A 16,645-nucleotide genomic window follows, 5' to 3' on the forward strand; every position below is an offset into this window, starting at 1 on the left:
CACATTTTCCCATCTTCCAAATGGGGTAAGAGCTGAGGGGACAATCTGAATCCGTCTAGGCATTTGGACCTGAGCTTCTCTTCATCACTGCTATTTATTTTTGTATTTGGGGGGTCCTGGGAGCACACAGACAAGTTAATGGACAGTTTAATTAACAGAAATGTACAGAAGTATGGGCTAGGGCTATGGGAATCAACAGGGGGTGAGGAGCATCCAGGATCTTGCAATAGCAGAAGACTGTTGCCACTCCTACATCTTATAGGACACCAAGGGAGCGCAGTGTTATCAGACCTAAAGGAAGGCCCTGAATAGTGGAAATAGGAAGACTACTGAGTGAACTGAGGGGCAGAGGGACAGACTTCTCTGTCCAGATGGAGTTTATAAAACCAAAATAGAAACAATTACAATAAGACACTTATCTTTCAATTCAATCCTCAGTTTGTCAAACCATTTAACTGATGTGCCACTATGGCCAGTAAGAATTTTTTTCATATGTTTGCTCACTTGTAGGATAATCTTTCTCTAGTTGTATTTGTATTTCATTTGTAGATAGAGCAAAAGCTCGTGTTATTGCAAGATGGTCTTTGGTTTTGTTTTTTGTTTTTTTTTAATTATGGACAGACTGATGTCCTCATATGTGTCTAATATATATTCTTTATGGGTTTTTGGAAAATATAATATTAGATATGAATCTTCTAGGAAACAGTTGAACAATAAGCTTGGTTTTAAAGTCATTTAAAAGCTCCACAGAGGGCAAAAAATCTTTGTTCTGTTCACTGAAGTATGCTGTGCCTCGCTCAGTACCTCGCACATATGAGGTATTCAATAAATACCTGTTGGATGAAATATAAATAGTGACTATTTTGCTATTTTTTTTGTGGTAGCCTATACTATGCCTGTTATTTTTTTTTTTACTTCAGATACTGCTTTCAAGTCAGAGAAGGCTGCGCTGTTCGCTATCTTCTACCCAGGTTTCTTCCAGTCATTTCTGTGCCACTGCCTAATTTCGATACCAATTTAAAATGAAAGCATTCTCTACCGTATTGTCTCCTACACACACGGGGCTGCTGAGTCATCACTTCCTGTTCCATAACATGATTGGAAGGCCTTCTTCTCACCTATCCCCAATCTCAAATTCTTTATCCCAAACTTCAGCCAATTGCTTTTTGGCCAACTGAAACTTCTTTTGGTTAGTTTCTACATCACTTCTGAGCACTATTTAGTAACTTCCAAAATTATTTTACGTTGCCTTCATTTAACTCTTTGTCTTGCAATGACTTACAACATCATAAATCCCTAAACACTACCTTTAGAGTATGAGTAGCCACTTGTAAAGATGTTCTGTACTAAACACATAGATACAGTAATTAAGCTAACTCTGGGTAAACAGAATACTTTTAGGAGTGGATAAAAACAAATCAAAGAGTATAATCCCTATTTCAATTTTTTTTTTAATAAAACCTAACTGTGAATTAAACATAAGCTACATGAAAATAGCAAAACTGCATTACTTATGGTTTATGACACTTTTTTGTTTGCTTGCTTTTAGTTTTATTGCTAGAATTAATTCATAATTTATACAATTTCTAATTCTTCAAAAGATGACAGTATTAACAATTTGCAACTAAGTATATTTATTTGAACACAACAATTTTTTAAAAGATGCTATTTGAAAAAGAAACTCATTCACTTTTAAGAGTTAGCTCACACAATCTTAATCCCTTTCACTTCATCATAAACAGGTTATGACATGTTAGTTTTAATGCAAAAATAACTGAGTTTTAAGTTTTGTTTTGCTTTTAATTTCAGTATTTGGAATCATTTACAAGGTCGAGAGGAAGAGTACAAACTGAGGACCCTCAACATCACTCCATTCTCTTCCCAAACCAGGCTCCACCAGAAGAGTCAGAAGTCTGGCACATGCATGGAGACCACAACACTTCACATTTTCTTATATGATATTCTCATGTTTCTATGTACACTGTATCTCTCCACTGTCTACCAGGCAGCATATGTAAAGTAAATATAAAACTGCAATAAATAGGGATCCCTGGGTGGCTCAGCGGTTTGGCCCCTGCCTGCAGCCCAGGGCGTGATCCTGGAGACCCGGGATCGAGTCCCACGTCAGGTTCCCTGCATGGAGCCTGCTTCTCCCTCTGCCTGTGTCTCTGCCTCTGTCTCTGTGTCTGTCATGAATAAATAAATAAAATCTTAAAAAAAAACCTGAAATAAATAATAATAAAAGTAATAATACATCCTTGAAGCTAAATAGATTATCAACATTATTTGGAGTGTCTATTGGGTATACATCATTCTATTGGGACATTTTTCTGCATACTGGTGTACTTATAGAAAAAATTTTGGAGGGTGCCTGGGTGGCTCAGTCAGTTAAGCTTCTGCCTTGGGCTCAGGTCATGATCCTAGAGTCCCAGAATCCAGTCCCTACATTATTAGGCTCCTTGCTCAGTGGGGAGCCTGCTTCTCCCTTTGCCTGCTGCTCCCCTGCTTGTACTCTGACAAAAATAAAATCTTAAAAAAAAAAAAAAAACACTTTTTCAACAAGACACAAGATGACTACCTCTTATGTACATTTCTGACAAATTATTGATTTTAATAAACCACAAATTGGGAAAGAGGGAAATAAGACAGAGCATGCCATATTGTCTTCATACAAATTACTAATTTTATAATAAGCTATAGTATCAATATTAGGAACAGAACAAACAGAGACATTTCCTTGATTTTGACTCTTTCTAAGGCTCCACGTCAAACCAGGAAACTGGAGCCCACGTGTTTACGGCAGCTAGGAAATCCCACTTCGCTTCCCTCAGCACCACATACAATTGTCTTTCAACCTCCTTCCTTGAATACAGTGAAAGAGAGCAGACTTCAGTTTTTGGAGATACCCAGGATGCCCTTTTCCCTCAACGCTGACTCACACCGTGGAGACACATCAGAGATTGAACTCTGCGTGACAAGGTCCCCTTGGCCAATATACTCATCTAATGCCTCCAAAGTCAGACCTAGTGGCCAGCCCTTCGCAGCCCCGCCTTTGTGACAGCGGATCTCAGGGAGGTCCCTCTACCTTTGTTCAATTTCTACACTGTCTCTTAGCGGCAGCTTTCAGCAACAGCTTCCACAGTTTACTTCTCTTTGTTGTGGAGTTGGGTGTGCCCCCGGGGGTTGGTGCTATCACTCAGGCTGCTGGTAGAAAGCAGTTTCCTAAAGCCATCTCAGTGACTCCTCTGTCCTTTGCACATGAGGTCCTGCTCAACTTCTAAAATGCTGATCTCAAAATGAATTCTAAAAAATAAAATAAAATAAATAAAATAATAAAATAAAAATGAATTCTAGGTTTGGGTTTTATTTGTTGTAAATCAGTTAATGAATTCCTGTTAATCCTCAACACTATCTCTAGATGGCATTTCACAACAGGGTTCTTGATGAGAGCTACAGATGCAGTTAGGATGCTTCACAGCTTTTTCAAATAATTACATTTTTTTTAAAGAATTTACTTGAAATATCGAAGTCCCGATTGCCAAAATTCCGTAACACCTTGCATCCTCCCTTCCCTCCTTTTCTCCCCAACCAGAAACCTATCTTGTGACTTCATCTTCTTTGGTAGCCGCAAAGGGCAGAGAAAATAAATGAAACAGTACAAATTGTCCTAAGAGGTAGTGGCCACAGCCATCCACAGAAGCCACCACACCAATCTTGTAAGCTCTGCTTCCTTCCAGTCCTGAATTTCTATCCCTGTATTATTGGCCACCAGACAGACACCTAAGGTAACATGGGTCAATAAAAACTCTTTTCTTATGACAATGACCTGAGCAGTAGAAGGTATAGTAAATCTCCAGTACCCAAGAAAATCCTAAACGAGGAGGCTCATTACAAGTTCTCTGTTTAAGACCTAGTTCATAAAAAAAAACAAAAAAAAAACAAAAAAAAAAACAAAAAAAAGACCTAGTTCATGCTTTTGGGATCTTTTCTGATTTCCGTATACAAACCTCTCGAGCTCTTCTGCAGAGCGGGCTCCACGCGAACATGTTAGAATGCCCTGAGCATGAGGACAGGGCTCTGCAATGTTGGTAATCAGAAGTGATGCCTGCACAGGCTGGTCTCAGTAAGAACCTTCTGGTGTGCTTAGCAGAACTCTGTATTTGGGTCACCTCAGCTTGAGAATCTTACAAATATAATCACTTTACAACTTCTTATTCTCAACCCTTGTCTTTTTTTTTAAAGATATTATTTTATTCATGAGAGACACACAGAGAGAGAGGCAGAGACACAGGCAGAGGGGGAAGCAGGCTCCCTGTGGGGAGCCTGATGTGGGACTTGATCCCAGGATCCTGGGCATGACCTAAGGCGAAGACAGATGCTCAACCACTGAGCCACCGAGGCGCCCCCAACCCTTGTCTTTTCTCTAATAAAATAGATTTGGGTGATCAATATTACACAATAATGACACAATAATTTCACAATCCATGGTGCTTTGTTGTCGTATTTTGTTAGATCTAAGACTCCAAGTTCTGTTGAGGCTCCTCTGGTTAAAATCATGCTGCTAGTATCTGTTTGTTTGTTTGTTTGTTTGTTTGTTTCCTCCTCCAGGAAGTTAAAGGAAGAACCTATATGTTTTCAAGATGAGGCTGGATAGGATCTCCAAGAATTCAGCAAAAAGACTCCAATACCTCTTTTCCAGTCTACCTTAAGGAACAACATGGAGATGTATCCTCATGTAGCTATCATCTATCCTCTATTGAAGATAGATGATCTATTCTTCATGATGACAAACACTATAAAAGTGATTCTGAACTACTTATTTGGTTATTAACCAAGGAAGTGTACTTCTTCTTTTCTAATTCAGGTGGAGACAAATAAGTAAAAGGCATAAAAGTCATTAGAAAGCACATGCAGTATCACCTTATGAACAAACGCTCAAGTAGATCATTGATTTTATAAAAACCCAGAAAGATTTATTCCCTATTTTTCATTGAGATATATCTCTGTCCTCACCAGGTTTAGAAAAATAAATTTAAGCCCTATTCCATCAACAACTATAGTTCTCCAACGATGCCATGTCTGTAACTTTGTTCATTGAGCTACTGAATTATTAGAGCTAAAAAAGAGCAAACACTTTAAAGGATTTAGCTTTTGTTGGTTTTCTAATATAATCTACCTATTCATTAACAGTGATCATCTTTTTGTGCACAATATGAATTTGCTTCCAATGCTATACGCTTATTACAATAGCAGTCATTTTCTTCCATTAATGTGTACATTGACTTTCTTTCCTTTTTTTTTAGGCTGCTTTCCCAGGCACTTTTGCTCAGGGAAATCTATGATGCCACCATTCTCTCTGGTGTTATCTAAACCTAATGTTTAGTAAGTCATAAATCTGTAAACGCAGTATGTCTCTGTTGTGCAATTTATTTCACCCATTCTTCATTTATCCCTAGCAATAATACACAACTCTCCTAATCAATTTAGCAGTCAAAGGAAATCAGCTTGATCACAGATAAGCCTAGATAAGGTGAATTTCTTAATATACTAATATATTCAAAGGCTTTGAAACTTTAGGTACTTAGAGTAAAATGTGAGTTGGTAAGGTCCAGCATATTAATATCCTTCCCTGGTTCCTGGTCAATACTCACTAACTCACCTTCTAAGATCATAGGTTCCCTTCATGTTTTCAACCCTATTTCAGAAGTCAGCTTTCATCTGTGATGCCCTTTCCCATAATTATACAACAGTAACTCTTTTAGTGGATACTGTGCAGTCCTTCTCTATTTTATAGGACTGAGTCTTCTGGAATTCTCCAAAATAGTATCACATCTGTGGGGGTTTTTTAAGTGTTTATGGAGTTCAGAGCATACTATGATCCACATATACACATGCACATAGACCTCTTGTTTGCTGCCTCAATAATTTACTTGTGGATATGCTCAACTTAGAGCCATAAACAATGGAAGAGCTAAATAACTACACAAGGGAGCAACCCAAGAAACACTGCAAGACAGTACAAGATTAATTGCTTGAACAGGGGATATAGACAATAAGGTTCACAGCAAACAACAAACTAATCATTTAGCAACTCTGAGTTAAAGGATTATTCCCCCAGTTGAATAGAGAAACTTCTGCATGAGCATAAAAAATTTATTATAATTTGGTCCAGTTGACAAAAGTCCAGCGAAACCTGTGATTCTCTACTGTGAGAACTTCAATACACTAAGCATTCTCATGTTTATTAAAATCGCTCAATAACCTCATTAGGAATGTTTTTTCCCCTCCAAACCAGCTTCTGATATGACTTCTAAATTTACTACCACATCTTTAACCCATTTATTCAATGGGAGATTATTTCACACCATCCAGTACTTGGCTAATGATTGGGGTACATGGTCTCTGGAAATGATATCGCGAGTGACTTTAAGTAAATATGGTACATGACACAAAAAGTAAAGGCAGACATTGGCTCTTCAAACACAAACTGAGTTATGCCACAAAGTCTCATCTTCACATAATGTGATGGAGGCTTAGAGACAAATACACCTCTATTCAAGGCTGCAGATTAATATGTATACTTTTTCCTGTCCTACATTTGTGTGGAGACAGCAGGTGGATTCAAGGCAGAGAACCTTTTACTATAGAAGTAGGTGACACTATTTTACATGAATATAAATGAGTTCTTAACACACTAACTAGCCAAGCAAATAATTGTATATGCCACAGAACAAGACAATAGTTACATAGAGATTTATCTACCCTAAAGACATGAATATTTATCTAAATGTGTAAGATGGTACATTTCCATCTTCCGTTGAACTATTTTTAAAGGTTAAAAATAGCAAATGAAATAATCTAACAAATCTTGTGGTCAAGACAGCAAAGCACATTCCTGGAAACCCCTGTGTTAATTGAGGCATATTTCTCGCCTTCGAATCTTTGTAGTTTCCAGCTCTAGTTAAAAGCACCTTAAAAGAAGTATTAGGTTACTTTTCAGCATGGCTTTGTCAAAACAACGAAGAAATCCAGTAATTTAGCTTTGCAAAATCTAGAAATGTAAATAAAACAAGATGCATTTATGCAGTCTTGGGCATTGTGTTTTCATTACACTTGCAATGTTTCCCTTAACTTGTGAAACATTTTGTCAGTTTGGAGGGAGGAATAAAAAGCTTAAAAATTTCATATCTAGAGAATTCAAATCCAACTCTAACACCCAAGGATGTAATCTCATCGCTTCATGCATCCTTTAAAGTAATATAAAGCCAAATATATTATCCAGTTAAAGTTGAATTGTATTTTTTTTTCTGATTTGCAGATTTCTTTATCCATCATGCACCAGTCACAATGACATGATTAGCCAGATGTTCAAACTACGTATCAGAATATCGATATTTATTTTGTAAGGCACTAGGGAAGGAGTAAATTTAATTTTTATATCTTACAGTTAGCAGGAAGGAAGCTGAGTGATGTTCTTTGGGTCTTTATTACTAGAAGAGAGCATAACCCTCACCCCTCACCTTCACACAAGCAGTATGTTTCTTCTTCAACCTACCAAGGACCTGTGCCATTTATGTAACTTTACTGCTCAGTTTTATACCTGGTTTCTCCTTGTCAACGTGTATTATCACTCCCTAAGTTTTTATCCATTGTTAGAAAAAGGTTTCCTGAACAAAAGAGAAAACCAGAAAAAAAAAAAAAAATCTCAGGGCTACCTGTCATAGGGAAGCATAGGGAAATACAGAACAGAGTAATTATTCTTTCTACAAAAGTGTAATTTGACTTTTCTCATAAAGCTTTTTGCCAAGCAAGGGATGATGCAAAACTAACCAGATGGCAGCTTGATGCTAATTTAACCAGAGCTCCTGGTTGTGGCCTGGTTGGTTGGTACCGGTTAAGTAACTAGAAGTCAGTATAAAGTTACCACAGCTAATCATGTAATCCCTGTGCCTTTACACAACCACTAGCTCTGTAATATGCAATGAATTAGGAAAAAGAAATCAATATCAACTGAAAAGAGCCTGCTGTAATCTACTGAAGACACAGTGGTAAGGAGATAATGAAGAAGCACACTAGAAAAGGGCCACAGAGTGCTCTGACAAGTTTTAAAGCCAAAATTCACATTTGGAACCCATTTAAAAAATCATCAATGCTTAGTTTTAATCTCAAAGACTTCAAACAGCAGACGACCAAATAAATAAATACGAAAGGAAAGCAACATGACTGTAGTCTGTGTCTTACTGTCTCAGAACCTACATCCCCTCAATTGAAATGCAGTGACATGAAGTCAGATGTAATCCTCACAGTAAAGAACCAAAACAGTAGCATCAAACCCAGATCTGTCTCGATAAAAAATGTCAAAATTCAGTAGCTTTATGTAAAAAATGTATTCAAAGGATAAGGTGTATCATGTCAACATGAGAAAAATAAAACAGGACAAAATAACTTGTATGCTTTTCAGAATGAACTATATTTGAAAAGAATAGTATATTATGTATTAACTGGTTCCTTCTAGAAACTAAAGGGCTAGAGTGTCTCCTGAAGTACAGAAGTTTAAAAAAAAAAAATTAAGATCTGGTATGTGGTTGAGGAGGACAAGTGCAAAAAACAGCAATTTATCTCAAGATTCAAGATAAATAAGTAAATAATTCTAAACTGCAAATACAATTTGCCTCTTTGCCTTTGGAATGCACTTTAAATAGCAAAGAAAATGTGTTTTCCCCCACATTCTGGCTGCTTTGTAAACATTAATTAATTAATCCCAATAATACCCTTGTGAATGGGAATAGGTACTTTTCTCTCTGTGTTCTACAAATGAGAAAACTATAATACTAATTATGTACATTTATAGAACTATTTTTCCCTTAGGGATACAGGGCGCCTTACTATTTTGCAATTACGAAACATACATTAATCATCACATTACCTCTGTGAGGTATGCAAAGCTAACATTAAATAAGAATGATCGAAACTTTTAAAATAAGGAATTTTAACACTTTATTATCCTTAAAATTACCTCTATGTATCAGGAGAATCCAGGTTGGATGATAGTAACTACAGCCATAGCAACAACTAAGATCCTACTTTGGAAATATGAAAGTGTTGTACAGGTTTTCTTTTTCCTTTAGAGACAAAAAAAAAAAAAAAAAAATGGCCTCAAAGTCTTTGAATTTTCCAATCAAAAGAAAAGGAAACAGAAGACACCACAGCAAGATAGGAAGTTAAGGAAAATGATATATTTATTAATAAACATCTCCTGAGTTCTAATAATGGAGCAGCCACTGTTCTAGATCCACGGAATATAGAAATGAATAAAAGAGATCTGTCCCCATTAAGCTTACATTCCAGAAGAGGAAAAAGTCAGCAAAAAAGTAAACAAAATAATGTCCAATGAAAAATAAATTTTTATGAAGCACAGACACCAGGGTAAGAGGCAGAATGAGGGCCCCAGCATGTGCAAGGAGGAGGAGAGGGACCTCACATAGAGGTCAAGGTCAAGAAACTGCCCTGACACGAAGAAAACGCTCCATTAGCAGACTAAATATAACACACGTAGGACAGCCCTAGTAATCATTAAATTTAGCTTTTGTTGTTTATTTATTGAGGCTTTTTTTTTTTTCTCCCTTTGAGAATTACTGCAACAGTCTAAACTTTGAACTAGTGTGTACTGTTTAGTTAATACACCTAGGGAGGCAAACGGCTCCTCTTATCCAGGGAAGCACTACTGCAACAGTCCCCAATGCTGCCTGCACATCAGAACAGTCAGGGACTCTTTCTTTTGAAGACTGATTGATTGACTGATTTAGAGAGAGAGAGAGAGAGAAAATCTCATGCAGACTCCCCACTGAGCACACAGAGCTCAATCTCACAGCTCGGAGATCCTGACCTGAGCCAAAATCAAGACTTGGATGCTTAATTGAGCCACCCAGGCACCCCAGTTGGGGACTATTTCTTTTCTTCCTTTTTTTTTTTAAGATTTTATTTATTTACTCATGATAGACACACACACACACACACACACACACAGAGAGAGAGAGAGAGAGGCAGAGACATAGGCAGAGAGAGAAGCAGGCTCCATGCAGGGAGCCCGACATGGGACTCAATCCCTGGACTCCAGGATCATGCCCTGGGCCGAAGGCAGGCACCAAACCACTGAGCCACCCGGGCTGCCCGACTATTTCTTTAAAAGAGAAACACACTGGAAGCCCTCTGAAATTTCCAACATAAGCATCCTGTGCGTAGGACTGAGAATCTGTCCTGCAAATGCTGCAGCCGTCCTCCAACAGACCCCCCAAGCCCCACAGAAGATTCAATCACCAACAACTCTAGGGCCACACAGTGGTGATGCTCCCAAACACAGCAGCTTAGGGAATGAACATGACAGTGGTAGCACTCACTAAAGTATTCAAAATAAAATATATGAAAGCCCCGTGGAGATTAAGAGAAACAGAACCGTGAGCAGAATCTGGCCGAGAGACCGACAGTTTGCCACAGCTGCAAAATGCACACTATTTGATTGTACCAAGTACAAAGAAGGCTAATCCCAGAGATGAAGTTCTGCACAGCATCAGAACTGGCCATGATTTAACCATCATTCTTCAGCGCAGAGCGGAATACCCCCTTAATTCTGGGACAGCATCCACTGGCTGCTCACGCCAAGAAATAATCCTCATTATCAGGTGAGCTCTTTTAGCAGAAATTCAGAAATCCAATCACTTAATACACTCTGGTACACACTTCCACCCAGCTGAGACTGTCAAGAAGTCACAAAAGCTGTATTTTCCATTCTACACTTAAACCCGTAAGTGTCAGAAGGCATAAATGTTTAAAATAATGTAAATTACTTTTAAATTATGGATGGAAAACTAATGTTGACTCCATTAGTTGGCATTACAGAAGCCTTTGGCCATCTACACATTCAGCTCGTCCTTGCATGAAAGCACAGTATGGATGTAAGATAAGAAATAGGGAGAAGGGACGCCTGGGTGGCTCAGTGGTTTTTAGCACCTGCCTTTGGCCCAGGGTGTGATCCTGGAGTCCCGAGATCGAGTCCCACATTGTGATTGATCCCTGCATGGAACCTGCTTCTCCCTCTGCCTGTGTCTCTGCCTCTCTCTCTGTGTCTCTCATGAATAAATAAATAAAATTAAAAAAAAAAAGAATAGGGAAAAAACAGCAAAGAGACACCAAGCACCTTCGCTTTAAGCATGATAGAATGTGTTCATTTCATTCCTGAGCTTAATTATTGCCTAATTCGGCGTGTAGTTCGTTAACATGACTACACTTGCGTTTAACACATGTATATAGATGCATGTGCAAACACAGATTTCTGTTCATTTTTCAGCGTATACCGTTAGTGTCAATACAAATATTGAAATTATTTTTGCATGCTGGACAACTGTGTAAAAGCCGACACAGCAGTAAAAGTTATCACTGGGAATCCAGAGAACTTGTCGATTTAACACAGAGACACACACTACTTTTGCATTAGTTTCTTCTGTACTATTTGAACTGTTTTGCTTGGAGAACAGCATCCTCATGTGAAGGGCAGCCTTGTACTCAGTGAGGAGCAATGCCATTCTCTGGATCATTTATTTCCTACTTAAGCCCTGCTTTGGAGCTAGGACGTCAACAGCTTGAATAAGAGTAAACCGTTCTCTCAGCAGCGAACCCACACCAGCAGCTGACGGTCAAAAATGATGCATTAGCTATCTGCATGCTTCCCCGTGAGGAGAGAAGGCTCAAATATGCCTGAAGTTTTAATGATGCTGGAAAAAGGAGAAAGTGACCCTGATCTGTCTCCTAGGGCATAAAATATCAAGCAGCAAATGAACACACAGAGTATCCTTTTGTACTTCCATCAGGAGAGGAGAGAAGCATTCCCTCTTCCTCATGTAAAAACCCTGCCCATTTCTCTCGCCTAAGTCCCTGTTTTTCCCCTACAATGATCACGGCGGTGGCCAGGATGCTTACTTCCACCCTCCCTGAACACACTGAGCAATTCTCTGTTCAGCTCTTCGCTCAATTCGTCCCCCTTCTTAGACTACGTATTCCCTTTTGCACTCAGTCTTATCCATCTTGCAAGGTTCACTTCAAATCCTGTTGTAGTCACTTGTAATCACCAGCCTTCCAAGATTATTCCAAAAAGAAAGCAATCTCCTCTCCTCTAACTCCTATAGAATCTATCTTTATGTGTCACCTACGACATTTACCTTGCTAACTAGTGTTCATTTAATATGGAATCACTGAAACTCAGCACTAGGCAGGGCTACGGGAGACATCAGGTCCACCTGCCTGGCTGGTGTGGGAAGCCATTCTCCACACCACTGATCAATGCTCATCTTCGTTTCCTTGCCCCCACCTGCACCCCGCTCCCGCTTCCAAGGATGAGAAGTGGACATTTTATTAATTAAATACGAATATACAGAAAAAAAAAATCGGTGCAGAGTAGCCCAGCAAATGTCTGCAGAATGAATGATAACAATACTTTAAAGTTGAATAGTTCTAAAAAAAAAAATTAAAAAAAAATAAAAAAAATAAAGTTGAATAGTTCTAACTTGGTACTTGTTCCTCTTCACACTTCCGTCAAACGTAGCTCTCTGTCGTTTTTAACTCATGATAGTTGCTCTGGGTTCTTCCTGTGTCTCTACCAGTAGGTACCACAGGCTTCAAGACAGATCAGGTGATGATGAGCTTTATCTCAACCACACTGGATATCTCCTTTAATCATCTAAGATAACTTCCAGGCCTTCTCTTCTTATGGACACTTAGACTACGGCATTGAGAACAGGGATGAACATTCCTGGGAGTACCTAGTGAAATGTCTCTCCACTTAGGACGCGGTATGATACGCAGCCAGTACCAGCAGGTGGACAGCAAGCATTCACTCAGTGCAGAATGAAAATCTGTTGGCATGATTGGTAATAGCTTTGGAACGCCAGTTCCACGTCAGCCCTGATAGATACGTAGGTTCATTCCTCACAATACTGTAGTCTGTGTGGACTCCTGAGGTCACTTGCTGGCGTTCAAAAGACGACCTTGACTTCCCCCGTGGCTGTCTGTCAACCATTCACAGCCATTGATGGTAAAGACCACTGAACCAAGAAGAGGACGCGAGGTACCACGGGCATCTGCATGCGCATCTGGCAGGAAGAGACAGGGTCAAGGACCCAACAGGAGACAGACTGAACTTCACGTTGAGCAGATCGGGTTCAGGGTTGACACATCCTTCGCTGTGTTTTTTCATTCCTTTAACTTTCAATCATTCAGGATATCAAATCCCTCATCAGGACAAGGAATAGTGCAATTTAACAGCCCAGTTACTGTTTTCTCCCAGTACGTATTTAGCGTTGCTCAGGCTTCCATTTAGATAGGAGGTACGCTGACTTTCACCATCTGCAGGAAATGCGCTTTTGTTTTTTGCCTCTAACGCTTGACAGTCTTTTAAGTATAAATATACTATTTTCAATATTTTCAAACTCTATTTGATGGGCTTGAATTCCAGTTTTTTTTTTTTTTTTTTTGAATTCCGGTTTTATTTACTGCATTGCTACCATGTCCTCGCGTCACAACAGAGAAAGGAGGACACTGGGTGGCAAAGAGTTACATCGTGATTTTTTGTATACTACTTTTTATTTTTTTATTTTTTTAAGCTAATATAAACATCAAAATATATGGGTGCTTCAGTCAAAATGATCTGCTTATTTAATGTATTTTTCATGGAGAGAGGGTCCTTATGAGAATGAGAGAAAGGGTTTTCCGGGTTAGTATCCAAGTCCTCAAGAATGAAACTGCAGTATTCCGTCCCTTAGAAAGATTGATAGTTGACAAGTGCACTTAATCAATTACTGTGACTGAAATTAAACTGAATCAGAGACACCTGGGTGGCTTAAGCAGTTAGCCAGTTACCCTTAGTCAGTTCAGGTCATGATCCCACGTCCCGGGATTGAGCCCTGCATCAGGCTCCCTGCTCAGCAGGGCGTCTGCTTTTCCCTCTGCCCCTCTCTCCCTCCAACCCGTGATCTCTATGTCTCTCTTTAAAAATAAATATTTTTTTAATTAAATGTTGAAACAACAAACTTTAGTTAATTAATTCCTCCTGATATATGGCTTTCCATTATTTTCAAAAGCTGTTTCCATTGCTTTTGCCCTAAAGTAATTTAAGAAAAAAAAAAGTTTTTAAAGGCTCTATGATCACAGTGTGCTGTGCACTCTGAAATGAATTATGTCCTAAATATTTAGATTATGTGCAAACAATGATGCAGCTTTATCATGCATGGTGAGCAATGAAGTCCTTCATAACTGAATCAATGGAATTTCTTAATTTTATCACACTGTCACCGTGATTCATAAAAAGTATAAAAGATCCATCACAGAAATGAGAGAAATCTCTTCCATCTTCAATAAGTAAAACCAGAAGCAATATGAGCCTAGAGATTAGATCATCTGTCAGTTACAATGCATCATTACAGGCCCTCGAATTATGAATATGCAGTTTTCTGAGTGGCAAATTTCATGGCTGAGGGAGTACAGATTAGTTCCCCAATTCACAATGAGGTATGTGGAATTTGGGAAAGTTTCAGGCACCTGAGGACTGGATGGAGCATATGGTCATAGTTATTCATAAGAAGATTTCAATAGGAAGTGGCTCTGGAGCTACAGGGCTGCAGCGGTAAGAGAAGTCTAAGTCTTCAGAGCCTATTACCTAAACACGGCCATTTACCACCAGTGAGGTCTGCCAGTGTGCTGTGGGCTGTAAGTGCTGTGCAGAATCAGGATTTCCACTTTGGTCATCATTACCCTGGTTGTGTACCCTCGAGGAAGCCACCTCACAGCTTCGGGACAATTTCCATATGTACTTTGCAATCCTCTGGACCTCTTGAGTGTAGAGTCATAAGAGGTAGGAGGCTCCTCCATTAGCTGCCCAAAAAGAAGGCCTCAGTTCCAAATAAATGTTCTCATTGCTTGTCTAGGTCTGTCAATCAAAAGCATTTGTTGAGCACCCACTGTATGTAAAGATTCTTACTTAAAGAAAGTGGATTCCGGAAGTAAGGGAGGAGGTTAAGAGCCTCTGCCTTCCAACTGCTGCAGGAGAGAGGACAACACAGGAACACGCAGTGGAGGCTGATGTTGAACCCAGCGTGCTCCGAGCGTGCACCCAGATAACTGGTCTTCTGGTTTAACAGACCCTTATTTTAGCCTTGTTAACAACAGAGATGTGACACCCAAAGTGCTTTTTAAGAAAGGACTTGCTGCCCGGCTGCAGGAGTGGGGTTCACTGATAACCTCCAGTTGAAAGGCTTATCCAGCTTTGCTTCCATCCTCCGTCTTACTCTCAGGAAAGCCCCTGGCCAAGCACCAACAGGGTGGCGGAGGAAGGGCCTGGCCATTCCCTCCCATTGGAGGACTCCCCCAATGGGCGATCTTCACCCTGGGGCACCAAGATGGGAGATGGGCATCATGATCTGTAGCTTTCTTTTTTAATCCTGCTTCTGCTCTTTTTCCTTTCACAGATATTACTCACCAATAATTTTTTTGCATGCCTGACTCCATCTCTAAGTTTCCCTGTGGAAAACCTAACTTTCAACAGATTTTTAAAAATTTTATGTATACTATTTTTTCTGCATTAAAAATGAATGAGATACTGACGCATATGCTACAACGTGCAAAATATCATGCTAAGTACAACAGGCCAGTCACATGCAGCACATTGCATGACTCTGTTTTTATGAAATATGCAGAACTGGCAAGTCTTGGAAGCAGAGTTGTAGATTAAGTGGTAGCCAGGGGCTGGGAGGACAAGATGATGGAAAGTGACCATTCGCAGGTATGGGATTATTTTTGAGGGGGGAGAAAAATGTTCTAAAATTGATTGTGGTTATGGTTGCACAACTCTGAATATAACAGAAGATACCAAGCTATGAACTTTAAATAGGTAAATTTTTTGTATATCTCAACACAGCCATTAAATATTTTATTTGTATACACTTGCCTACTTTCTGAGACTATGTTCGCACAGTGGCAGTAGGGGGCTGGGGCAAGGCACGTGCTGATTCTTCACTGAATGTGTCATTTTTCAGTGTATGAGCATAGAGTAGCCTAATGCTTCCATTTGGGTGAACTGAAGTGAAAACCAAACAAGCCAAATTTGTAAAATCATTAAACTAAATCTGTATACAATTCTAATGTTTCAACCTGAGTTGAGACAAAGTGAAAGCCAAGGCTCCCTGAGGGAGTGTCCTCCTTTGCTTAGAAGTTTCCTTTCCAAAAAAGAAAAAAAAAAAAGAAAGAAAAAGAAAAAAGAAAAGAAAAGAAAAGAAAAGAAAAGAAAAGAAAAAGAAAAAAAGAAGTTGCCTTTCCTATTACTTCTGTGACGATGATAACTAAGGGTGTCTAGGTGCACATATAAGTGTGCACCTGCAATAGGATGTTACGTGACGATTTTCCTGTTGGTGCAGAATTGTCAAAGATGCTACGTATTTCACATTTGATCAAGTCTGTAAGCCAGGTGGAGTAGAGACAAGACATGAACTTAGGAAAAGGAGGCAAAACCTGCCCTGCTACCACAAACCACTACTTCACCTCCACAGAATCCGTGAAGGAATGGGGTCGTCTTCAAGCCCTCTGCTTTGTGTGGAGTCCATGA

The sequence above is a fragment of the Vulpes vulpes genome, chromosome 3, assembly GCF_048418805.1.
Source record: "Vulpes vulpes isolate BD-2025 chromosome 3, VulVul3, whole genome shotgun sequence".
In the NCBI taxonomy this organism is placed as follows: domain Eukaryota; kingdom Metazoa; phylum Chordata; class Mammalia; order Carnivora; family Canidae; genus Vulpes; species Vulpes vulpes.